At 45.3% G+C, this 27,798-nt stretch overlaps 1 protein-coding gene across 1 annotated transcript in view; it reads left to right on the top strand.

Moving 5' to 3' along the window:
• Positions 1-1,406: 1,406 nt before the first annotated feature.
• The window catches only part of RAP1B (RAP1B, member of RAS oncogene family), a 75,247-nt gene continuing 48,855 nt past the window's right edge, over positions 1,407-27,798 (top strand). The window contains exon 1 of the mRNA XM_069764640.1: positions 1,407-1,560. The gene's annotated coding sequence lies outside the window, so the exon portion shown is untranslated. The remainder of the gene's footprint in view (positions 1,561-27,798) is intronic.

A 27,798-nucleotide genomic window follows, 5' to 3' on the forward strand; every position in this document is an offset into this window, starting at 1 on the left:
GGTGCAAGGGTTGCAATCGCACGTGGGCCCTGTAGGGTAGGGGGGCCCCATATGAAAATACTATTACTAGTAAAGACCTGTGTTAGTTGGGGGCCCCACTGAAGATTCTGCATTGGTGCCCACAAGCTTTAAGTTACACCACTGGTTGGGCAGATTGATGGTTGGGAGTCGAGACTCTGCTCCATCGGCCACTGGACGGGAGGCTCATGAATCTCTTAAGTTCCAGGATCCGCAATGCGGTTTTTCATTTGCTAGGCTGGCGTGGTGTATTGTGATGCACAGATGACATTGTGTCAGCCCAGCCAATCAAACGCCGCGTCAGGGATCCTGGAAGGTAAGAGATTAATGAGGCCCCGTCGTCCAGTGGCCAGAGACTACTTACCTGGCGATGGAGTGGAGTCCTGCGAATCGTTGTACCCATCTCTACAAACTGCCCAGTTTATTAGGTTGTGAAAAGCTGTGGAAGCAGCCAGTCAGCCTGTATGAATAGTGCAGCGCTTATGTAGGGGCCACCTTGGCATTGGGGCCCCCGGGAACCCATCAACTCTTCTGTGGCTCAGCCGTTGCCCGTCTCACATAGTGCGTGGAGCTGAGGCCATGATTGCACACTACTGCTGAATTCTCTGAGGTGACCCCAAAATTTGCAAACAGTGGGGGTCCCAGTGGTAGGACACTACTGATAATTTCTCATCTATCCCTGTGGATACATGTCACCTATTAGGCTACTTTCACACTAGCGTCGTACTCGGCCCGTCGCAGCGCATCCGCTGCCCCATTGTGAGTTGCGGGTAGGTGGGGGCGGAGTTCCGGCCGCGCATGCACGGTCGGAAATGGCGGACACAACGCTCAAAAAAAGATGCAACTTTTTTAGTTCGGACGGTCCGCCACAACACAACGGTCGCGACGTGTGGCAATGCGTCGCAAATATACGCCTATGGAGAAAAAACACATCCTGCAACTTTGCAGGATGCGTTTTTTTCTGCAAAACGACGCATTGTGACGTGTAGTGCACGACGCTAGTGTGAAAGTAGCCTTTAGTGACCAGTGTGCGCTGCTCTCAGGCTGAGGAAAATGCGGGGTTCCTTCAGGTGCCAGGCTCTCACAAGCTGTGACCGTGACCAGTGTAACTTGTCGCATTGCCTCACCGACTGTGCGACTTTCTGCGCTTCTGAGCAACTTTCTAACGCTCTATTGTTACACACCTAAGCACATCTCACACACTTCTGTCCTCACGTTTATTTGCATATTCCACCAGTGTCCCGCTACACCGGCAGGAATAAGGGCTGCAAAGTGCCCCACCCCATGCAGTGAACGGGTTAACTCTCGTGGCCGCGCTGAACTCTGCCTCCTCAGAGACGGTGACGTGCAGCGCGATCGCGCGCAGTCGGATCCTCTGGAGCGCGCACGGAGTGAGGGAGACTGGCGCGGTGACGTCACGGGAGGGGGAGAGCTGGGAGCCTCACCCAGGCTGGGTTGGTGGCGCTGTGTGTCCCGAGCGGAGGAGGACAAGCGGGAGGCGGCGGAGCGCCCGGGCCCATCCAGGAGAGGGAGGACAGCGGGGTGAGTGTGCGCATGTTCCCGAGATATAGGGCTCCAGGATGGGGCAGTGAGGTGAGGGCCGGGCCCAGGTGCTGTCGTGCCGCGGCCGCTGCGGTATGCTGCTGTGTGTGTGAATTGGGGACTTGTCGGGTAACTCTGAGCAGGGGTGTGGGCAGCGCGGCAGACAATGGCTGGGTGTGCGGCAGTGCAGGGCCGGCCACTCCTGCCATTTTCTGCATACTTGTAGTGTTTGCCATGGCACTCCTCTGTGTGCAGGCACCTGACTGCTCAGGATGGCACCATCTTTCTCCAGGGATCTGACACTACCAGGGAGGATGACTGCGGAGCAGCTGGGGTCAGGTAGTAGGGACCAGGGAGACATGGCAGGCAGAGCTACCTACAGCAGCATCATTTCTCTGCCATGGACATAGGAAATAGTGAGAGCATTGAGCCCCACCTAAACCATGAGCGGAAAGAGGTCTCTGAGCAGAGCATCCCCTCCCCTCTGTGGCCTGCAAAAGGGAAGGAAGAGCACTGGCCTTTGGAAAGAATTTTGGTTCCTGCTGATGTGTAGTGACTGCGTAAATAGTTAATAAATGTCACCTGTTTTCCTGTGCAGTGTATAGCTGTGATCAGGCAGATTGCGGAGATCTAGCCCGCTTTGGTCCTGTGCAGTGTATAGCTGTGATCAGGCAGATCGCGGAGATCTAGCCCGATATGGTCCTGTGCAGTGTATAGCTGTGATCAGGCAGATCGCGGAGATCTAGCCCGATATGGTCCTGTGCAGTGTATAGCTGTGATCAGGCAGATCGCGGAGATCTAGCCCGGTATGGTCCTGTGCAGTGTATAGCTGTGATCAGGCAGATCGCGGAGATCTAGCCCGATATGGTCCTGTGCAGTGTATAGCTGTGATCAGCCAGATCGCGGAGATCTAGCCCGATATGGTCCTGTGCAGTGTATAGCTGTGATCAGGCGGATCGCGGAGATCTAGCCCGGTTTGGTCCTGTGCAGTGTATAGCTGTGATCAGGCAGATCGCGGAGATCTAGCCCGATATGGTCCTGTGCAGTGTATAGCTGTGATCAGGCAGATCGCGGAGATCTAGCCCGGTATGGTCCTGTGCAGTGTATAGCTGTGATCAGGCAGATCGCGGAGATCTAGCCCGGTATGGTCCTGTGCAGTGTATAGCTGTGATCAGGCAGATCGCGGAGATCTAGCCCGGTATGGTCCTGTGCAGTGTATAGCTGTGATCAGGCAGATCGCGGAGATCTAGCCCGATATGGTCCTGTGCAGTGTATAGCTGTGATCAGGCGGATCGCGGAGATCTAGCCCGGTATGGTCCTGTGCAGTGTATAGCTGTGATCAGGCGGATCGCGGAGATCTAGCCCGGTATGGTCCTGTGCAGTGTATAGCTGTGATCAGGCAGATCGCGGAGATCTAGCCCGATATGGTCCTGTGCAGTGTATAGCTGTGATCAGGCAGATCGCGGAGATCTAGCCCGGTATGGTCCTGTGCAGTGTATAGCTGTGATCAGGCAGATCGCGGAGATGTAGCCCGGTATGGTCCTGTGCAGTGTATAGCTGTGATCAGGCAGATCGCGGAGATGTAGCCCGATATGGTCCTGTGCAGTGTATAGCTGTGATCAGGCAGATCGCGGAGATGTAGCCCGGTATGGTCCTGTGCAGTGTATAGCTGTGATCAGGCAGATCGCGGAGATGTAGCCCGGTATGGTCCTGTGCAGTGTATAGCTGTGATCAGGCAGATCGCGGAGATGTAGCCCGGTATGGTCCTGTGCAGTGTATAGCTGTGATCAGGCAGATCGCGGAGATGTAGCCCGGTATGGTCCTGTGCAGTGTATAGCTGTGATCAGGCAGATCGCGGAGATGTAGCCCGGTATGGTCCTGTGCAGTGTATAGCTGTGATCAGGCAGATCGCGGAGATGTAGCCCGGTATGGTCCTGTGCAGTGTATAGCTGTGATCAGGCAGATCGTGGAGATGTAGCCCGGTATGGTCCTGTGCAGTGTATAGCTGTGATCAGGCAGATCGTGGAGATGTAGCCCGGTATGGTCCTGTGCAGTGTATAGCTGTGATCAGGCAGATCGCGGAGATGTAGCCCGGTATGGTCCTGTGCAGTGTATAGCTGTGATCAGGCAGATCGCGGAGATGTAGCCCGGTATGGTCCTGTGCAGTGTATAGCTGTGATCAGGCAGATCGCGGAGATGTAGCCCGATATGGTCCTGTGCAGTGTATAGCTGTGATCAGGCAGATCGCGGAGATGTAGCCCGGTATGGTCCTGTGCAGTGTATAGCTGTGATCAGGCAGATCGTGGAGATGTAGCCCGGTATGGTCCTGTGCAGTGTATAGCTGTGATCAGGCAGATCGCGGAGATGTAGCCCGGTATGGTCCTGTGCAGTGTATAGCTGTGATCAGGCAGATCGTGGAGATGTAGCCCGGTATGGTCCTGTGCAGTGTATAGCTGTGATCAGGCAGATCGCGGAGATGTAGCCCGGTATGGTCCTGTGCAGTGTATAGCTGTGATCAGGCAGATCGCGGAGATCTAGCCCGGTATGGTCCAGGTCATGCTTTTGTAACTGTCCTCAGCCTTAGCAAAGAAATAGTGACATTGGCAGGCGATGGCTCAATAGGGCCGGCTTCACAAAACAAGGGAGGCCAGATGATGCGTCTCATCCACTGATGGAACTTGTGTAACTCCTAATTACTCCCTTTTGTAAAAGGCTTAGTCTCTATTTTATTTGTTGCGCTTCATATTTACAAACATGGCTACTTGGTTTGTTTTATTTCTCAAGCCCGGTGTATCTAGTTGTCAAAATCATCTGGACTTGTAGCTCTCTGGAGACCAGTGGAGTTTTGACTTCTCCCTATTAGATATGGCTGTGGGACATTCACAACCCATAGGAGTTATTAAATTAGCATAAAGGCGTAGTAAGCATAACTAGGAGCTAAGCATATGCCCTCTAGGACTGTGAGCATACTATTCTGACAAAAATTTAATCTTCTGGTTAGTCAGCGTTGAAAATGTTTTTGCAAAAAACTCAGTATTAAAAAAACAAAAAAACAAAAATGTTCTAAGGGTATGTTTCCACGTTCAGGGAACGCTGCATTTTTGACGCAGCGTTGAGCCACAGCGTCAAAAACGCAGCGTCCGGATGTTACAGCATAGTGGAGGGGATGTCATGAAATCCCGTCTCCACTATGCATTAAGACGCATGCGGCATACCCGCGAAAACGGACATGCGGCGCATCTTTTAAGAACGCAACAGGTCCTTACATTGCAGAAAAAACGCAAGGACAACGCAGGTGACCTGCCAGTGACCTCAGGTGCAGATTTTACCTGCATAAAATCCTGACCAAATCCTGATGCAATCCTGAACGTGGACACATACCCTAATCGTTCTTGTGACGCTTAACTTGTTCCCACTGCTTACTGGTGCTGTCTTAACACACAGGAAATGCCTGTTTAGCCGGCCGGCCAGCGGCAGAGGTGGGTCATTGTTGTGGCTAATGGTTAGCTGCTCTCTGTTGGGATGTGACCAGCAGAGACCCCGGAGGTGTCGTGGTAGCAGCATCAGCAGATCATGAGTATCACTTCCCCTTTTTTTTTTTAAGTTCTTTATTTTTTTTAAAACTGTATTGCAATAAAAAAATTCCACTAGAGAACTCCTTTAGGGTATGTGCACATGATGCAGATTTAGTGCAGAACTGCAGCAGATTTTTCTGCAGCAGAAACGCTTCAGAACTGCACTGTGATTTACAGTACAATGTAAATCAATGTGAAAAAAAAAAGCTGTGCACATGGTGCAGAAAAATCTGCGCAGAAAAGCTGCAGATTTCAAAGAAGTGCATGTCACTTCTTTTGTGCAGTTCTGCAGCATTTCTGCACCCTCCATAATAGAAATCCATTGGTAAAAAAAACGCACCAAAATTGTACAAAAAACGCATAAAAAACGCACCTGCGGATTCTGCCAGGAGATGCAGATTTAGTGCAGATTTTATGCAGAAAATTCTGCACCAAATCTGCATCGTGTGCACATACCCTTAGGCTGGGTTCCCATTGCGTTATGGGAACGCGCTTAACGGACAGCGTTGCACGGCGAAATTAACGCCGTGCAACGCGTCCGTTAGCGCGCCCATTCACGGCAATGGGAACGCGCAGCACTAGCGCGTGCCATGTTCGGCACGCGCTAGTGACGCGCCGGTGTTTCCTGGCGCGCCGCGGACGCTGCTCGCAGCGTCTGAGGCGCGCCCGCGGTCCGTTCCCCGCTCTCGCAGATCAGGGATCTGCGAGAGCGGGGACGTTACCGCGACCCCAGGATGCGGCCCCATTAAAAACATTGCGTTAGCGCAACCCGCTAGCGCTAAACGGGTTGCACTAACGCAATGTGACCCTAGCCTTAGATGCAAGACTGCGTTCCCACGATCAGTATTTGGTGAGCTTTAGACGTTGCAGAATTTCCGTAGCATTTCTGCACCTTTTGTGTAAATTGGGTTACTTGCGTTTTTCATTACTTTTTTTTAAACGTGCGTTTTTTACTGCGTTTTCTGCCACTGTTTGGTGTGACATGCTTTAAATAAAGCTGCTTTGTTTTTGAAAGTTCCTGGTATTTGACATTCCTCAGGTCCAAAGTACATGTGTTTTTGATGCATTTCCGTCATAACAGACTAAAAACGCATGTGCGTTTCTTATTTACGGATTTTCCGCACATATGTAAGTCTATGGGGAAATTTCACACAGAAACTCGGAGTACCGGCAAGAGAAATTGGCCTGCTGCGGATTGGGACCACGCACCGCAGGTCCGTTTACGCAGCATAAATAAGAAGCACTGTGCGCATGAGATCTCTATAAATGCCATTCACTTTGCTGGTACTGTAAAACATACAGTGTCATAATGTGATAAAAGCTCATCGTTGGAACACAGCCTTTATATATAGTCCTGGCTCATCTGTTCCGTAGCAGGATGCATATAACTGCAAAGTACTAAGGCTTTTCAGGGTAAGCATGTTTTAAAATGTTTTTCTGTAATAACTGCAATGCTAATTACCACCTAGCACAACCATAGTAAAACAAGAACTTGATATTTACTATATTGTTTAAAGGGAACCTGTCACCCCCAACATCGAAGGTGAGCTAAGCCCACCTGCATCAGGGGCTTATGTACAGCATTCTGTAATGTTGTAGATAAGCCCCCGATGTATCCTGAAAGATGAGAAAAAGAGGTTAGATTATACTCACCTAGGGGTGGTCCCGGTACGATAGGCGTCGCGGTTCGGTCCGGGGCCTCCCATCTTCCTACGATGACGTCCTCTTCTTGTATTCACGCTGCGGCTCCGGCGTACTTTGTCTGCTCTGTTGAGGGCAGAGCAAAGTACTGCAGTGCGCAAGTGCTGGAAAGGTCAGAGAGGCCCAGCACCTGCGCACTGCAGTACTTTGCAACAATAGGGCAGACAAAGTACTCCTGCGCCAGAGCCGCAGCATGAAGACAAGAAGAGGACGTCATCGTAAGAAGATGGGAGGCCCCGGACCGCAACGCCCATCGGACCAGAACAGGACCGGGACTGCCCCTGGGTGAGTATAATCTAACCTCTTTTTCTCATCTTTCAGGATACATCGGGACTTATCTACAGCATTCCAGAATTCTGTAGATAAGCCCCTAATGCTGGTGGCCTTAGCTCACCTTCGATGTTGGGGGTGACAGGTACCTAAAGCCTGCCTCGGCTGTCCAAGTCCGGATCATTTTATTTATTTTTTTTCATAATACTGTGTTTAAATGTAGCAGTCATGCTGTGGCTTTAAACTTTAACATCCCTGTACCACTTCTGGTCTGTTCACTGTTTCCCTGCACAATCACTTATGGAGGTGAAATAGCTGCTGTCTTTCAGTACTACCATAGCCATTACAATCAGTCACTTTCCTGCAAGATCAGGTAATTGTGCAGTGAAACTGTGGAAAGAACGGCTGCTACTCTTTGAAGAAACCTCATGACTGATTTGTTTGAATCCAGCCTAGTTTTGTGTTCACACACAGCATAAATGCTTATACCTATATCTTTCTGTGGAAACTTCCTGAAGAAGCCGCCATTAGCTTCGAAACGCGTTGAATAAACCACCCGAACATCTAACTATATGTGGATCCATCATTTGTTGCAGCAGCGCGAATTTTATCCACATTCATCTAGTATAACGATCCATTGCTTGGACAGTTAAACTTTGCAGCAAAACTCAGTATTTAAACTGTGTGGAAACATGGCCTTAGAGTTGATTTCTAATTTGCCATTTATTGGGATCTCAGTTGGTACTTGTCATCTAGGTTGACTTCTTTTATACACTAGAAATGTTGGGCGCAAAATTGGTCCTCTCTTTATGATATGAATGAGTGTGACAGATGATGACAGATAACTTTGATTTGCTTTGTTGGATTTTTTTTTACGTTGCATCATGCTGTAGTTGAACATGGCAGCCTTCACAGACCAAACATGAATGACAAGAGTACGGCAGTCTTAACTCCTGATCTCTTGTTAAAAATTTAGTATTAAATCAGTATTTTCATCTGTTTTCAGACAAAACCAGAGGTGAATCATGAACACAGAAAACAAGTAATGAAAGAGAGAGAGAGAGAGAGGGATACTTTCCAGCTCCAAAGTTCAGCTCACCATTTATTTGTATGGGGTTCAAGTTTGGGGTCAGTTCTGGTACCCGAACCAAACTTTGGACTAAAGTTCAGACAAACCCAAATTTCCACAGGTCCACTCATCCCTTCAATTGACTGATTCAGTTTATGGGGAAATCTGTAGAGGGCTCACAGCTGATGTGTGTGGCCATCTAAATTTCCTTGCAGTGTGCAAAAAACATCTTTATTCTGAAATTGGGCACTTTCTCTGGTGTACAATTGTAAGGGCACCCCCATAGCAATAAGGCTATGTGCACACGTTGCGGATTAGCCTTAGGAATTTCTGGTGCAGATTCTGCCTCTCCTGGCAGAAAACGCAGCTGCGGATTTCACGTTTTTTGTGCGGATCCGCGGTGTTTTTTGTGCGTTTTTGCTGCGTTTTTTTTTTTTTTGCGGATTTACTGCATTTTTTACCCCTGCGGATTTCTATCATGGAATGGGTACAAAAACGCTGCAGATCCGCAAAAAAGAAGTGACCTGCTACTTCTTTTAACCCCTTTACCCCCAAGGGTGGTTTGCACGTTAATGACCGGGCCAATTTTTACAATTCTGACCACTGTCCCTTTATGAGGTTATAACTCTGGAACGCTTCAATGGATCCTGGTGATTCTGACATTGTTTTCTCGTGACATATTGTACTTCATGACAATGGTAAAAATTCTTTGATAGTACCTGCGTTTATTTGTGAAAAAAACGGAAATTTGGCGAAAATTATGAAAATTTCGCAATTTTCCAACTTTGAATTTTTATGCAATTAAATCACAGAGATATGTCACACAATATACTTAATAAGTAACATTTCCCACATGTCTACTTTACATCAGCACAATTTTGGAACCAAAATTTTTTTTTGTTAGGGAGTTATAAGGGTTAAAAGTTGACCAGCAATTTCTCATTTCTACAACACCATTTTATTTTAGGGACCACATCTCATTTGAAGTCATTTTGAGGGGTCTATATGATAGAAAATACCCAAGTGTGACACCATTCAAAAAACTACACCCCTCAAGGTGCTCAAAACCATATTCAAGAAGTTTATTAACCCTTCTGGTGCTTCACAGGAATTTTTTGAATGTTTAAATAAAAATGAACATTTAACTTTTTTTCACAAAAAATTTAATTCAGCTCCAATTTGTTTTATTTTACCAAGGGTAACAGGAGAAAATGGACCCCAAACATTGTTGTACAATTTGTCCTGAGTATGCCAATACCCCACATGTGGGGGTAAACCACTGTTTGGGCGCATGGCAGAGCTCGGAAGCGAAGGAGTGCCATTTGACTTTTCAATGCAAAATTGACTGGAATTGAGATGGGATGCCATGTTTCGTTTGGAGAGCCCCTGATGTGGCTAAACATTGAAACCCCCCACAAGTGACACCATTTTGGAAAGTAGACCCCCTAAGGAACTTATCTAGAGGTGTGGTGAGCACTTTGACCCACCAAGTGCTTCACAGAAGTTTATAATGTAGAACCGTAAAAATAAAAAATAATTTTTGTGAAAAAATATGATCTTTTCGCCCCCAATTTTTTATTTTCCCAAGGGTAAGAGAAGAAATTGGACCCCAAAAGTTGTTGTACAATTTGTCCTGAGTACGCTGATACCCCATATGTGGGGGTAAACCACTGGGCGGATGGGAGAGCTCGGAAGGGAAGGAGCGCCGTTTGACTTTTCAATGCAAAATTGACAGGAATTGAGATGGGACGCCATGTTGCGTTTGAAGAGCCACTGATGTGCCTAAACATTGAAACCCCCCACAAGTGACACCATTTTGGAAAGTAGACCCCCTTAGGAACTTATCTAGATGTGTGCTGAGCGCTTTGACCCACCAAGGGCTTCACAGAAGTTTATAATGGAGAGCCGTAAAAATAAAACAAAAATTTTTTCCCACAAAAATTATTTTTTAGCCCCCAGTTTTGTATTTTCCCGAGGGTAACAGGAGAAATTCGACCCCACAATTTGTTGTCCAATTTGTCCTGAGTGCGCTGATACCCCATATGTGGGGGGGAACCACTGTTTGGGCGTATGGGAGGGCTCGGAAGGGAAGGAGCTCCATTTGGAATGAGGACTTAGATGGAATGGTCTGCAGGTGTCACATTGCATTTGCAGAGCCCCTAATGTACCTAAACAGTAGAAACCTCCCACAAGTGACACCATTTTGGAAACTAGACCCCCTAAGGAACTCATCTAGATGTGTTGTGATAGCTTTGAACCCCCAAGTGTTTCACTACAGTTTGTAACGCAGAGCCGTGAAAATAAAAAATCTTTTTTTTTCCCACAAAAAATATGTTTTAGCCCCGAGTTTTGTATTTTCCCAAGGGTAACAGGAGAAATTGGACCCCAAAAGTTGTTGTCCTATTTGTCCTGAGTACGCTGATACCCCATATGTTGGGGTAAACCCCTGTTTGGGCACACGGGAGAGCTCGGAAGGGAAGAAGCACTGTTTTACTTTTTCAACGCAGAATTGGCTGGAATTGAGATCGGATGCCATTTCGCGTTTGGAGAGCCCCTGATGTGCCTAAACAGTGGAAACCCCACAATTATAACTGAAACCCTAATCCAAACACGTCCCTAACCCTAATCCCAACAGTAACCCTAACCACACCTCTAACCCAGACACACCCCTAACCCTAATCCCAACCCTATTCCCAACCGTAAATGTAATCTAAACCCTAACTGTAACTTTAGCCCTAACCCTAGCCCTAGCCCTAACCCTAACCCTAGCCCTAACCCTAGCCCTAACCCTAGCCCTAACCCTAGCCCTAACCCTAGCCCTAACCCTAGCCCTAACTCTAACCCTAGCCCTAATGGGAAAATGGAAATAAATACATTTTTTTAATTTTTCCCTAACTAAGGGGGTGATGAAGATGGGTTTGATTTACTTTTATAGCGGGTTTTTTAGCGGATTTTTATGATTGGCAGCCGTCACACACTGAAAGACGCTTTTTATTGCAAAAAATATTTTTTGCGTTACCACATTTTGAGAGCTATAATTTTTCTATATTTTGGTCCACAGAGTCATGTGAGGTCTTGTTTTTTGCGGGACGAGTTGACGTTTTTATTGGTAACATTTTCGGGCACGTGACATTTTTTGATCGCTTTTTATTCCGATTTTTGTGAGGCAGAATGACCAAAAACCAGCTATTCATGAATTTCTTTTGGGGGAGGCGTTTATACCGTTCCGCGTTTGGTAAAATTGATAAAGCAGTTTTATTCTTCGGGTCAGTACGATTACAGTGACACCTCATTTATATCATTTTTTTATGTTTTGGCGCTTTTATACGATAAAAACTATTTTATAGAAAAAATAATTATTTTGGCATCGCTTTATTCTCAGGACTATAACTTTTTTATTATTTTGCTGATGATGCTGTATGGCGGCTCGTTTTTTGCGGGACAAGATGACGTTTTCAGCGGTACCATGGTTATTTATATCTGCTTTTTTGATCGCGTGTTATTCCACTTTTTGTTCGGCGGTATGATAATAAAGCGTTGTTTTTTGCCTCGTTTTTTTTTTTTTTTTCTTACGGTGTTTACTGAAGGGGTTAACTAGTGGGCCAGTTTTATAGGTCGGGCCGTTACGGACGCGGCGATACTAAATGTGTACTTTTATTGTTTTGTTTTTTTTATTTAGATAAAGAAATGTATTTATGGGAATAATATTTTTTTTTATTTTTTTTTATTTTTTTTTACACATTTGAAAATTTTTTTTTTTACTTTGTCCCGGGGGGGACATCACAGATCAGTGATCTGACAGTGTGCACAGCACTCTGTCAGATCACTGATCTGACATGCAGCGCTGCAGCCTTCACAGTGCCTGCTCTGAGCAGGCTCTGTGAAGCCACCTCCCTCCCTGCAGGACCCGGATCCGCGGCCATCTTGGATCCGGGGCTCGAGCAGGGAGGGAGGGAGGTAAGACCCTCGCAGCAACGCGATCACATCGCGTTGCTGCGGGGGGCTCAGGGAAGCCCGCAGGGAGCCCCCTCCCTGCGCGGTGCTTCCCTGCACCGCCGGCACATCGCGATCATCTTTGATCGCGGTGTGCCAGGGGTTAATGTGCCGGGGGCGGTCCGTGACCGCTCCTGGCACATAGTGCCAGATGTCAGCTGCGATAGGCAGCTGACACCCGGCCGCGATCGGCGGCGCTCCCCCCGTGAGCGCCGCCGATCGCGCTGGACGTACTATCCCGTCCATGGTCATAGGGGCCCACCCCACATGGACGGGATAGTACGTCCGATGTCAGAAAGGGGTTAATCCTTTCCACACCCGATTTTCCGCAACGTGTGCACAGCTTTTTTTTTCTCATTGATTTACATTGTACTGTAAATCAATTGCGGATCTGCAGCGTTTCTGCACTGCAAAAAACGCTGTGGATCCGCAGAGAATCCGCATCGTGTGCACATACCCTTAGTGTGCCCTTGACACTCAGTGCTATGTAGATTACACAATTGTATTGCTATTTGTGTGTGTGTTGCCGAAGTTCCAGAGAATACAATGCACTGCATATAATATGTGTAATATCCACCATCGTAGCTGTCAAGGTCTTTTTAACCTTTAACAAAACATTATTGTGAATTTATACTTCTGTTCCATTAAGGCCGTGTTCCCATCACATTGTTTTAAAAGTCATGTACTGTACTGTGTGGTGTACAAATTTATCAGGACTCCATATGATGGAATCATTAAGTTCAGTACTCTATTCCCTATTGGACTTACTATTGGCCTCCACTTGGCTAATGTAATGCTATGGACATATGCACTAAACGAACGTCACAAACATGTGAACATGGCTAAGATTAGTGAGGTTGTGTGGCTTTCCACTTTGGGACTGAGGGTAGAGATATCCAGAGAGATTACAATAGGATATATACACTTCTAAACCTTAAAATTGCAATACCAAGCAGGAAAAGGCGTGAAATGCTGAAATTCACAGGATGGGTAGGCATGTTAATAGGCAAAGTTCTTCAAAACAACTCGATCGAGTATGAGCGCCACTAACAGAAATACACGCACTTAAGGTACCTTCACACATAACGATTTTGTTAACGATATCATTGCTTTTTGTGATGTAGCAGTGATATCGTTAACAAAATCGTTATGCGTGACAGCGACCAACGATCAGGCCGCTGCTGGGAGATCGTTGGTCGCTGGGAATGATCAGGACCTTTTTTTTGGTCGCTGATCACCCGCTGTCATCGCTGGATCGGCGTGTGTGACGCTGATCCAGCGATGTGTTCACTGGTAACCAGGGTAAATATCGATGTTTACCCTGGTTACCATTGTAAAAGTTAAAAAAGAAACAAACAGTACATACTCACATTCCGGTGTCTGTCACGTCCCCCGGCGTCAGCTTCCCTGCACTGACTGTCAGCGCCGGCCGGCCGTAAAGCAGAGCACAGCGGTGACGTCACCGCTGTGCTCTGCTTTACGGACGGTCGGCGCTGACACAGTGCAGGGAAGCTGACGCCGGGGGACGTGACAGACACCGGAATGTAAGTATGTACTGTTTTTTTTTTTTTAACTTTTACAATGGTAACCAGGGTAAACATCGGGTTACTAAGCATGGCCCTGCGCTTAGTAACCCGATATTTACCCTGGTTACCCGGGGACTTCGGCATCGTTGGTCGCTGGAGAGCTGTCTGTGTGACAGCTCTCCAGGGACCACACAATGACTAAACAGCGACGCTGCAGCGTCGCTAAATGTGACGGTACCTTTACACTCAATGGCATGCTCTTGCTGTAAATGAGTGTATCAGTAGGTATCTGAAGAATGTTCTGCCATGCTGAATGCACTTGGACAAACAAATAATCAAGATCTCCTGCTGGCAGCTCCCTTTACAATTTGCTGACCAGTGATGTCCCAGATGTTCTCGAAGGGAGACAAGTCCGAAGACGCTGCAGGTCATGGTAGCACATTTAGTCTACGCAAGCTGCTCACAGTAGCACAAGCAACACGTGGCCTGGCATTGTTGTGTTGTAAAGTAGCTCCTGTGACACTTGTTGTCCCAAAGGCAGATGGGTGGGGTGCCAGGTCAGACTCTTATTGGGATATTGAAGATAAATATTAGGTACCTGAAAAAACACTTTTTAGTTTTCATTCACACGTCAGTATTTTTTATCTGAATTTGTGTGTCTAAACACAGAACATGTATCAGTCTCTCAATTATGGTTTTTGTCTGCAAGCTCCACTCCTGATTTTGGCATACAAACGCTGATCCAAAATACTGATCTCATACTGACGTCTGAATGAGGGTTTCGTTATATTCAGCTAGCGCTTAATGTGAATTGCTGTCATTGTAATTTCTGTATACTCTTCACTGCCCACTCCATGGAAACAATAAGGCTACTTTCACACATCAGGTTTTTGCCGTCAGGCACAATCCGGCAAATTAAAAAAAAAAAACGGATTCGTCTTTTTCACAGAGTTGTATTAGTGACGGATGGCTTAATGTTTCATCCGTTTTTTTTGCCGGATGCGTCAAAAATATCTTTCTCTCTCATCAGCTAGTCGCATCCAGCAAAAAAAAAAAAATTGGATCCGTTGCATCAGTTTTTTTCTGATGTTGATGGATCCAGCATGATGGCAAAAACCTGATGTGTGAAAGTAGCCTGAGCAATCCAAATCTTTATTTCCCAGATCTATTGATTTTTATCTATGTAGGAACTTGTTAATCGCTCCTTATTAGTCCCTACATAACACGTGCTGTGTAATTTTTTACCCATATAATACATGGATGTCATGTTAAGGGATTTGGATTGTCACTGTGTGCATTTGATTGTTGGCTTTTGCTTTGATTTTCCTTTTGAGAAACTTTTCATAGCGCGCCTCTACGATTTTGACCTTCTTTACCCAAGCAATCTCATCATCTTTAATTTATCCATATAACACAGTTCAGGAAAGCACAGCGCCGGAGGACAGACAGCGGAAGGTAAGTATGTACTGTTTTTTTTTTTTTTTTTTACTTTTACGCTGGTAACCAGGGTAAACATTGGGTTACTAAGCGCGGCCCTGCGCTTAGTAACCCGATGTTTACCCTGGTTACCGGCATCGTTGGTCGCTGGAGAGCGGTCTGTGTGACAGCTCTCCAGCGACCAAACAGTTTAGTGTGAAGGTACCTTTACAGTTCTAGCAAAGTGGATGAGATTTATAGAAATCTCATGCTCACAATGCTTAAAGGATTTCAAATCTGCAGCATGTCTATTTCTCTTGTGGGGTATTCTGTGGAATTTCCCCATAGACTTACATTAGGTGCGGAAATGCATAAAAAATGCATGTACTCCACATTTAAGTATGTCAATAAAGTTTTGCTAAAGCAAAAAAACAGGCAGTATCAAAAACAAAACAAAGCACCTTTTATGTAAAGTGTAACACCAACAAGAGACACAAAATGCAATGAAAAATGCAAGTAACACGATTTATATAATGGGTGCAGAAATTCTGCAACATCAAAAACTAAACAAAAGCTTATTTTGGGAACATGGCCTAAGGACAAAAAAACAATAGCAATAAATGAAAATTCAGATGCCAAAACTGATGCATCCTTTTTCCTTATGTGTCCATATAATGGATGTATCAAATATGTGAAAGAGGCCTTATAGTGCTTTCACATTGCGCTTTTCTCCATGTTTGTGGGTCCTGTCGGAGCTTGTGTTCAACCCCCACCCCCTTAATACTGCAAAACTTGATATGGACAAATGTGCCGATGGGGCCATAGACGCAGACTGAACGTGCGCTGTGTTCATCTTTATCAGATGTATACATCTACCGTCGGCACCCCTACCTAGACTGTTTGTTTGTCCGCACGTTCGCTCTGTCGTGCATCATTTATAGTATATGACCCTGTCAACGCTTGCGTCTGAATCCTGTTTAGCGGGAGTGTTTGGGCGTAAACCCTGGCGACACCAATGAACGGGTTCCAGAACAGTGTGCAAGCATCCTTGGTGGAGACCAAACCCATGGTTGTAGTCCTGTCACTTGGTGTCAGATAAAGCACCATACACTTGGTGACAATTGTCAGCATTAAGAGGTGTAGGGTTCTATGTGAATGGCGAGCATTTTTAGTTTTTGCCTATGATTTTACTCCTAAACAGTTCCATATTATAGTAAATGTGAATAGAATTGTTCTTGTTGCCTCTAGAAATGACCTGGTGCCAGAGCAATTTTAGACATGCCACGTTTGCACTAATTTTCTGTCTAGTCTGTCACCAGGCTACATGCTTTCTGAAGACAGAACAGGGAAATGTGCGGAACTCTCCTAGCAGTCCTGGAATATCTTTAATTTCTGAAGAAACTTTGCATGATCTTCTGGCGTGTTTACTGTCACTAGTCCTGACGTGTTAGTAAATACTTGCATTCCCTATAATATACAGTATAAACTCGTGTATAAGCCGAGATTTTCAGCACATTCTTTTGTGCTGAAAACGCCCCCCTCGGCTTATACATGAGTTATGGTCCAGTAAGGGGGAGGGGAGTGGTGGAGCAGCGGCAGGAGCCGGCGGCTGTGACATCATACTCGCCCTCCTCGCGCTGTCACTGAACGTCCCTGCATCTCCATTGTCCCGGTGCTTCATCGCTTCCTGTGCTGAGCAGTCACGTAGTACTGCTCATTAAGGTAATGAATATGCACCCATCTCTACTCCCATAGGCGTGGAGCACATATTCATCACCTTAATGAGCGGTACCACGTGACCGCTCAGCACTGGAAGAGCTGCCGTCGAGCCAACGGAGATGCAGGGACGTGCCGCGATGGTGCAAGGAGGGTGAGTATGACAGGAAAGAATGGGGGGAGCCCAGTGGAGCCATGCATATGGGATGGGGGGGGACCCAGCATACAAGGATGAGACAGGGGAGACGAGCCATGCATACAAGATGTGATGGGCGGGGGGAGCCATACATATAAGGATTGGACGGGGGGAGCCGAGCCATGCATACAATATGGGACGGGGGGCCCATGCATACAAGGATGGGACGAGGGAGCCAAGCCATGCATACAAGGATGGGATGGGGGGAGCCGAGCCATGCATACAAGGATGGGACAGGGAGGAAGCCGAGCCATGCATACAAGGATGGGATGGGGGGAGCCACACAGAGCAGGACAGGGATGAGGGGACAATACATACCCAGCTTATACTCTAGTCAATAAGCTTACCCATTTTTCCGTGGCAAAATTAGGTGCCTCGGCTTATACTCTGGTCGGTTTATACTCGAGTATATATGTTGCTCATCCTGTAACGGCTTTTCCCAGAACTGTTACAGCTCTCGAGGGATTTCTCCTGTAATTGTATGAATAAACTGACCACTGCATTTTACCATTCTGATTGTTAATGGGGCATGTGTTGGCACGGTCAGCACTGACTGGATAGATTGTGGGGACTAGCCCTTTTGATAAGAGGAATGGTAACAGCCAATTGTCAATTCCTCCATTCATTTTCAGGAGGACTAACAGCTTTATAATATGTTATTTTGAAAAGTATTTTAAATAGCTGGATTGGAAAAGTATCTGTATAAGGCCGGCCTCACACTAGCAAGTTTTACGGATATATATATATGTCAGTGAGACACATATATGTATATGTATATATATATATGTATATATATATATATATATTTCATCCAGCGCGATATAGCAGAAAGCCGGTAATTCAATTACCGCCTTTTGCTTTCTCCTTCCTAAACCCGACATATGAGACATGATTACATACAGTAAACCATCTCATATCCCCATTTTTTTTGCATATTCCACACTACTAATGTTAGTAATGTGTATATGCAAAATTTGGCCGTTCTAGCTATTAAATTAAAGGGTTAAATGGCGGAAAAAATTGGTGTGGGCTCCCGCACAATTTTCTCCGCCAGAGTAGTAAAGCCAGTGACTGAGGGCAGATATTATTAGCCTGGAGAGGGTCCATGGTTATTGGCCCCCCCTGGCTAAAAACACCTGCCCCCAGCCACCCCAGAAAAGGCACATCTGGAAGATGCGCCTATTCTGGCACTTGGCCACTCTCTTCCCATTCCCGTGTAGCGGTGGGATATGGGGTAATGAAGGGTTAATGCCACCTTGCTATTGTAAGGTGACATTAAGCCAAATTAATAATGGAGAGGCGTCAATTATGACACCTATCCATTATTAATCCAATACTAGTAAAGGGTTAAAAAAACACACATTAAAAATTAATTTAATGAAAAAATCACAAAGGTTGTTGTATTAATTTATTCTACTCTCAATCCACTCACTGAAGACCCTCGATCTGTAAATAAAAAAAAAAAAAAATAAACCAACGTTATACCTACCTTACGAGGATCTGTCACGTCCAACGATGTAAATCCATCTGAAGGGGTTAAAATATTTTGCAGCCACGAGCTTTGCTAATGCAACGTTGCTCATGTCTGCAAAACCCCGGAGAATCTAGGTAGAGTAGGTCAATGACCTATATTTACCTGCATTTGCGGTGAGGCGCCCTCTGCTGGTTGTCCTCATATGAACTCGAGCCAGGGAGCTTTCTAGGAAAGTTCCCACGATCTAGGAACAGCCAGCAGAGGGCGCCTCACCGCAAATGCAGGTAAATATAGGTCAATGACCTACTTTACCTACATTCTCCGGGGTTTTGCAGACATGAGCAACGTTGCATTAGCATGCTCTAGTGACCTCGGAAAATTTTTTAGTGCTCGGAGATTTCGTTTTCTGCGCCGCAGCTGAATGATTTACATCTCTTAGCCAGCTTGATTACATGTGGGGATTCCCTAGCAACCAGGCAACCCCCACATGTACTTATGCTGGCTAACAGATGTAAATCATTCAGCTGCAGCGCTAAAAACTAAAACTCCGAGAACTAAAAAATACTCGGAGGACACCCGAGCGTGCTCGGGAAATCTCGGGTAACGATATACACATATCTTGTGTATGGCCACATCATGGTATAACCACTCCTGTGTATATGCAGCAATTGTTTCCATCTGGAAAATCTGCTTCCTATTACAGTAGCAGCGTTGTGGATGAGATTTCACAATTTGACTGGCACCGTGGAACCACAATATGCATTATGTCAATTAAAGCTGTGGATTTTACTGGTTTGACCTGTTTGCATTGTGGTTTTTCAATGCAGATATTGCAGATAATGTGCGACAATTTACAGAGTAATGGATAGGGTTTTTTTTTGCAATATAGTGGAAATAATCCACATGTGCATACTGAAGTAGCATGTCAAGTCTGTCACAGAAATATGCAAAAAAATCCATGACAAAATCCACACATAACACACTGATTTTGTTGTGGATTTTCAAGCTGGTAAAGCTCATCAGTCAGAAGCGATGATTTGCGTTACTGTAGCTGTTTTGGTATGATTGCCCTTAGTAATCATTCAGATTGTGCCAGATATTCTTTACTTTAATGGCCTAATAAGGTTCTGTAAAGTCTTGCTATTAAACTGAGCCATGACTATTTCGTCCAACTAATCAGTGCTGTAACATTTTTAATTACTGATGTGTGGGTTAAGAGTTCTGCACAGCAAGGAATCTGCCATGATGGGGGAAGTACTGTAAATATCATTACAATGTGACAGAATTCAATTCGCATTTAGAAAAGATTAGAAACAAGTCTTGGATGAAGTTTGTCATGGATTATCCACTACCCGGACACCCCCTTCTTAAATATCGTATTCCTCCTTGTTAAATAAAATTGCCCTATATGTCCTCCCATTACTGGCGCTGTTCCATCAATGTCAACGCTGAATCTTCCAAGGCCCCTTTAAAGTTCTTTTTCAGGATTTCAGTTACATTTTACCATGCTGTAAAACTGAAGCAGTTTGTCCAATGTTTGACTCTGTTCTTTTGGCGCGGTCAGCCCTCTTTCCTACTAGTTGAGCAGCTGTGTATAATGGCCGATGTCACGTGGTGACAGCAGCTAACCGGTCTTCATTGCGGTGACATTCTTACTGGCATCCCATCGTGCGGTGGTGACAGTATGTACTATGTGTAAAGGTACCGTCACACATAGCGACGCTGCAGCGATACCGACAACGATCCGGATCGCTGCAGCGTCGCTGTTTGGTCGCTGGAGAGCCGTCACACAGACAGCTCTCCAGCGACCAACGATCCCGAGGTCCCCGGTAACCAGGGTAAACATCGGGTAACTAAGCGCAGGGCCGCGCTTAGTAACCCGATGTTTACCCTGGTTACCATCCTAAAAAGTAAAAAAACAAACACTACATACTTACCTACCGCTGTCTGTCCTCGGCGCTCTGCTTCTCTGGTCTGGCTGTGAGCGCCGGGCAGCCAGAAAGCAGAGCGGTGACGTCACCGCTCTGCTTTCCGGCTGACCGACGCTCACAGCCAGAGCAGGAGGAGAGCAGAGCACAGCGCCGGGGACAGACGGCTGTAGGTAAGTATGTAGTGTTTGTTTTTTTTACTTTTAGGATGGTAACCAGGGTAAACATCGGGTTACTAAGCGCGGCCCTGCGCTTAGTTACCCGATGTTTACCCTGGTTACCAGCAAAGACATCGCTGAATCGGTGTCACACACGCCAATTCAGCGATGTCTGCGGGGAGTCCAGCGACGAAATAAAGTTCTGGACTTTCTTCCCCGACCAGCGATCTCCCAGCAGGGGCCTGATCGCTGCTGCCTGTCACACTGGACGATATCGCTAACGAGGACGCTGCAACGTCACGGATCGCTAGCGATATCGTCTAGTGTGACAGTACCTTAAGTGTAATGACACAGAGAAGATGTGGGAACCACAAAAGAAAACGACCAACAAGGGTAACTATAATCAAAATACAAAACTCTTTATTCAAAATACATATTAAAATCACTATGACAAGAATAGGACACAGATGGGGAAACGGCACAGGTCACAATACAGGTACTCCCCTATAGAAAACGTGTAGGCCTCGCACTAGCTCCCTATCGAATATAAGACCAGAGTGTGGAAAATGGGAAAAACAACCCCATAAATAATGGGATGGCTACAATAGGTGTAAAATATACTACATACCCCTGAACACCATGCCATGGAACCAACGGATGTATATTATACAAATCTCCATCACGCCTATAAAACTATGAGGCACATGTGAAAAAATAAGGCACGGAGAAATAAGCTACTCATATCATCCAAAATGACCGCTGGAACCAGGAAAGTGACATATGAAACATGAAAAGAGAGGAAGAAAGCCATCCCTGAACACCTTAACCACGACCCCAGGAACTTAACCAAGAGGGTGCACATGCACCCATAAACATAAAGCAAAGAACATGGTATGATCTTGGTTACCTGGTCCTGGACGGTGTTAACGCTATGTTGCCCTTGAGCACCGCCATTTGGATACTACTTAAGTGTAATGATAAGACAAAGAGAACACAGTAAGGGATCAGATGTCTACCACTTCCAGCTTCACTGGCACAGAATGTGATGCCTTTTATCTATGCATCACTAGTGCGTGTCCTCGCTAACAATGCTGCGGGAATTCCTTAATTGAATATTAGTGGCGAATGGATCAGCATTAAAGTAATGTATTGAAGATTCCTCCTGGAATTAAATATACTTCAGTGATTCCTTTTATTTATTAACTCTAAAAGGCCTCCTTTGCTTCCCCAACATATCCTTTGTACGGGGGTGATGCAAGAGTCATGGATGGTGGGCTGTTAAGGTACTTTTGTCAATTTCCTGTATCCTCAGAACTGGTGACCGAGCCGTGCAGTCTGAATAGGAAATCGACGGTCTGTGGCTGTAACAATGTGGATTATAGGTGGATCTCCCTAGATCTTTGCTTGTTTCCGCTCCTCCTATCAGGATAATACAGTTCTTAGTCTAGAGCCGGATCCGGGCTGGGAGGGCTCATGTTCTTCCTTTTTTCTTTTTTAGACGTGACCAGTGATTGTGATAAGAACTATTAATACCAGTATTGTCATGTACACATCACACAGGCTAAAAAAGCAACCGCAGTCATTTAGAAAGACAGTTTTTGCTCCCAGTGTCTGACATAATTTCTTATTTGATGCCTCTGCAGTGATAAACCTTCCAGGGTAGCTGCAGTCACTGAGTTCTGCAGATACACCATTGCTGGGAGACTCATGCAGGCATATTAATCTGCAGTCCGGCGACTTTATCCTCGCTGCAGATTGCTATATGACTACTGGCGCACCCCCAGCAGGTGGGTGAACTTTCTTTTTTTTGTCTTCATCCCGTCATACATGAAAAAAGAAAATCACTGTGGCACGGGCTTCCCCTTATTGCTACATGGTTTTATGGTTTTGTGCCACTCTGGTGCTGCATGCAATCATCAGCCTCAGCTACCCTAATAAGATACCCTCCTCCCCCACAGGCTATGCAACAGCTTCTTCAAGTGTAGCATGTCCACCGCTATTCATTGTTGGTTGGCTTGCCCTGCTCATCGATCATGAAATCTCTATATTTCATTACATCAGCGGGGAAGTTATATTTCTAATAATATACAGTACAGACCAAAAGTTTGGACACACCTCCTCAGGCACGACATCCCACTTATTAAACCTGACAGGGCACACCTGTGAAGTGAAAACCATTCCCGGTGACTACCTCTTGAAGCTCATCAAGAGAATGCCAAGAGTGTGCAAAGCAGTCATCAAAGCCAAAGGTGGCTACTTTGAAGAACCTAGAATATAATTTCAGTTGTTTCACACTTTTTTGTAAAGTATATAATTCCACATGTGTTAATTCATAGTTTTGATGCCTTCAGTGTGAATTTACAATTTTCATAGACATGAAAATACAGAAAAATCTTTAAATGAGAAGGTGTGTCCAAACTTTTGGTCTGTACTGTATATTTTCACTTTTTCTCTGGTCTAAACCCATGGATCATCTTATTGCCACTTGCCTTACACAGCAGTCTTATAGCAAATTTAGGGAACATTCCCAAACATAAGAGTTGGAAAATGAGCTTCACTTTACTATAGAAGCACTGAATTTGCAAACTGGGCAGAGAATTTACGCAGCAAAAATTGACTGGCATTGCGATTTGAAACTCAGTCTGTCAAATTGTTTGTGTATTTTAATGGAAATCTGTCATCAGATTTTTGCCACCTAATATGAGACCATTATAATGTAGGTGCACAGACACTGATTCCAGTGATGTTTCACTTACTGGGCTGCTTGCTGTACTTTTGATAATCTCCTGCTGATAAAACAGTGATTGTCTCATTAAAGGACTAATAAACCTGCTATCCGGTTGTCCTCCGTATTTATGATCTCTGTGTAACGCCGCTCACTGGTAGCTTTTCTCTGGCAGCCTTCTGACCATGTACAGTGTACAGTACAATCAGTCGTGCATATAAAAGTCTGTAGGGCTGTTCACATGTCCCAATTTTTTTTTCATTTCCCTCTGTGCAAATCTATAGAGACATGTCCAATGTTGATTTGGTTGTCGGATTAAACTTGGCAATGAAAACCTTTGGGTCATTGCAGAAATCAGACAGCACTTGTGTGCCATCCTTTGCTTACTGATAGGAGACGGTGGAGAGACTGACTGTGTTTTTTTTTTTTTCGTTTGTCAAACAACCTGACATCTGAATGAGGCCTAACGCCAATTTAGGTAAAACACTAAAAAATGGACTTGCTGCGTTATTGAAGAAAGCAAATCGGAATTAAAAAAAAAAAAAAAATTGTAAAAAAAAAATGGGATAAAAAAAAAAGTTAATGCAAGAAGGAGATTTTTAAAATCCACCATACTGCTCTAGACACAAAGGCTTTTGCATTTAGTGCAAATTTTTATTGTCATTTCCAAGCAGGCGTGGCTCACTGGATTCCGTGGCAGTGTGACTTCAGTCTGCTCTGCATTATTACCCTGCGAGTGACGCCTTCTTGGTAAAAAAACAGAATAAGCACCAAATAAAAAGGCCCATATCTCCAAAACCGTATGGCAAATTAAAAAAAAAACTATAACAAAGCAGTGAAGAACTGGATACTGGTGAGCAACAGGCATAATATATGAGCACAAATTGGCCACTTTTCACCTGGGGACAGGTCCATTTTAACAGTGGGATGTGTGCACACTGTTCCTGTTGCTTATTTGCGAACTTTTGTTTGTTGGAAAACCCCCCTTTAAAGAGAATCCGCAGAATTTCATAACAAAACTGTGTGTGTGTTGCTCTTTCAAATACAAGTCTGGTAATACCTTTACATGGCCAGTCTGTTCCTCCACTACTGAGAAATTAGCATTTGAATTGGTATGTATATGGCTATGGTGGAACTGAAGCCTCTGTCACTCCATATTCCTTCCTGGCATCTGGGACCAGAAGTACTGGTAAGTACATTCTGCCAGCCCCAATCTAGTTGGCATTTTCATCCTTTGGGATGCAGCAGATTAGAACAATATTTCTTTTTAACATTCTATGAAGTTTGGACTTCTATTGAAATGCTGAGGATTTCTGGGGAGTGAGCATGACAGTGAAGAAATGTGCAGGCGCTTGGGGTGAGCGGATGGAGAGGCCTCTACAGAGGAGGAATTCAGGATTTGGCTGTACATGACCATATATGGCCGGTAATGGCTGGGCAGCCTGTGCTGTATGAGTGGGCTATCCTCACTGTCAGATTCTACGGCACAAGGAAAACTTCATTTCTGAGAATGTCATGGCCACTTGTCTGCATGCCATCCTGATCACTTCTGATTTTAAAAAGAAACTCTGCCCTGCTATTTCCAGTTTTCTCTTCCACCATAGGAATCAGAAAAGTGTAAGGGTATGTGCACACGGAGAATGGTCCACTGTGGATTTTTCCGCAGCGGATTTGATAAATCCGCAGGGCAAAAACACTTTTTTCTGCAGATTTATTGCGGATTTACAGTGGTTTTTGTGCGGATTCCACTGCGGTTTTACACCTGCAGTTTTCTATTATGGAGCAGGTGTAAAACCGCTGTGGATTCCGCACAAAGAATTGGCATGCTGCGGAATGTAAACCGCTGCGTTTCCGCTCGTTTTTTTCCGCAGCATGTGCACTGCGGATTGCATTTCCCATAGGTTTACATTGTACTGTAAACATAGGGATGAATGACCTCGGAGAGATCAAAACATCCAACACCGCAGAGACACCATCACGTGTTTCTCAACGCAGTGATTGCGTTGAGAAACCCGTGATGGTGTCTCCGCGGCTTTTCTACATACATTGTACTGTAAACGCATGGGAAACTGCTGCGGATCCGCAGCAAAATCCGCAGCGTGTGAACATAGCCTAAGTGCTGAACTCCAATATCTTCATAGACTATAATGTAATGATCCGTCAGTTTTGTTACTTTTTTTGCCTTTGTATTGTCTCAATATATAAAGCACCAGATATGTGAATCTAGACTTTAAAGGGGTTTTTCATTTAAAACAAGTGATCCATTGGATAGGTGATACTGTAACTTGTTCCTGGGACCCGTACCGATCTGTAGATCAGATAGTTTGTATCCTGATTACAGGTTGGACGTCTGACTGCTGCTGCACTCATTCTCTATGGGATTTCTGGAGAAAGCGCAGAACTCTGCAGCCCAATAGGGAGTGAATGGAGTGGCGGACCAGCATGCACACTGCCATTCAATTCTAACGGAGATGAAAGTTTCACGTTCTACCAGTTGGTGAGGTCCCAGTGACCTCCACCGATCACCAAATTATCACCCATCATGTGGATAGGTGATAAGTTGTTTTCACTGGACAACCCCTTTAAATTGTCATGGCAAAGATCTGAATCTCACATTGAAGGCAGTTTTTACCCAGGTGTCATATGGGTGCAAGTCTCAGCTCGACTTTAGGTCTAATGACTCAAACGAACAGCCTCCTAGGATCAGAGAAGTATTAGGCCGGCGTCACACACAGCGTAAAACAATACGGTCCGTATATTACGGCCGTAATACGCTGAAAAGTCCCGAAAATAGTGGTCCGTAGCTCCTCCGTAGGCAGGGTGTGTCAGCGTTTTTTGCGCATGGCATCCTCCGTATGTCATCCGTATGGCATCCGTACTGCGTGGTTTTCTCGCAGGCTTCAGCTTGAAAGCCGGTAATTCAATTACCGGCTTTTTCTTTCCCCTTCCTAAAACCCGACATGATTTGAGACATGGTTTACATACAGTAAACCATGTCTTCTCTCCATTTTTTTTGCAGATTCCACACTACTAATGTCAGTAGTGTGTATCTGCAAAATTTGGCCGTTCTAGCTCTTAAAATAAAGGGTTAAATGGCGGAAAAAATTGGCGTGGGCTCCCGCGCAATTTTCTCCGCCAGAGTAGTAAAGCCAGTGACTGAGGGCAGATATTATTAGCCTGGAGAGGGTCCATGGTTATTGGCCCCCCCCCTGGCTAAAAATATCTGCCCCCAGCCACCCCAGAAAAGGCACATCTGTAAGATGCGCCTATTCTGGCACTTGGCCACTCTCTTCCCATTCCCGTGTAGCGGTGGGATATGGGGTAATGAAGGGTTAATGTCACCTTGCTATTGTAAGGTGACATTAAGCCTAATTAATAATGGAGAGGCGTCAATTATGACACCTATCCATTATTAATCCAATTGAATGAAAGGGTTAAATAAAACACAAACACATTATTTAAAATTATTTTAATGAAATAAAAACAATGGTTGTTGGAGTATTTTATTCAACGCCCAATCCACTCACTGAAGACCATCGTTCTGTAAGTAAAAAAACATAATAAACCAACAATATACTTACCCTCCGCAGATCTGTAACGTCCAACGATGTAAATCCTTCTGAAGGGGTTAAAACATTTTGGAGAAAGGAGTTCCGCTAATGCAGGCTGCTCCTTGCTGCAAAACCCCAGGGAATGAGGCTAAATATAGATCAATGATCTATATTTAGCTTCATTTGCGGTGAGGCGCCCTCTGCTGGATGTTCATAGATCGTGGGAAATTTCCTAGAAAGCCTGGGAGCCTTCTAGGTAAGTTCCCACGATCTATGAACAGCCAGCAGAGGGCGCCTCACCGCTTACGAAGCTAAATATAGATCATTGATCTATATTTAGCCTCATTCCCCAGGGTTTTGCAGCAAGGAGCAGCCTGCATTAGCGGAACTCCTTTCTGCAAAATGTTTTAACCCCTTCAGAAGGATTTACATCGTTGGACGTTACAGATCTGCGGAGGGTAAGTATATTGTTGGTTTATTATGTTTTTTTACTTACAGAACGATGGTCTTCAGTGAGTGGATTGGGCGTTGAATAAAATACTCCAACAACCATTGTTTTTATTTCATTAAAATAATTTTTAATAATGTGTGTGTTTTATTTAACCCTTTACTACAATTGGATTAATAATGGATAGGTGTCATAATTGACACCTCTCCATTATTAATTAGGCTTAATGTCACCTTACAATAGCAAGGTGGCATTAACCCTTCATTACCCCATATCCCACCGCTACACGGGAATGGGAAGAGAGTGGCCAAGTGCCAGAATAGGCGCATCTTCCAGATGTGCCTTTTCTGGGGTGGCTGGGGGCAGGTGTTTTTAGCCAGGGGGGGGGGCCAATAACCATGGACCCTCTCCAGGCTATTAATATCTGCCCTCAGTCACTGGCTTTACTACTCTGGCAGAGAAAATTGCGCGGGAGCCCACGCCAATTTTTTC

Source organism: Ranitomeya imitator, chromosome 4 (assembly GCF_032444005.1).
Source record: "Ranitomeya imitator isolate aRanImi1 chromosome 4, aRanImi1.pri, whole genome shotgun sequence".
Classification (NCBI taxonomy): Eukaryota; Metazoa; Chordata; class Amphibia; order Anura; family Dendrobatidae; genus Ranitomeya; species Ranitomeya imitator.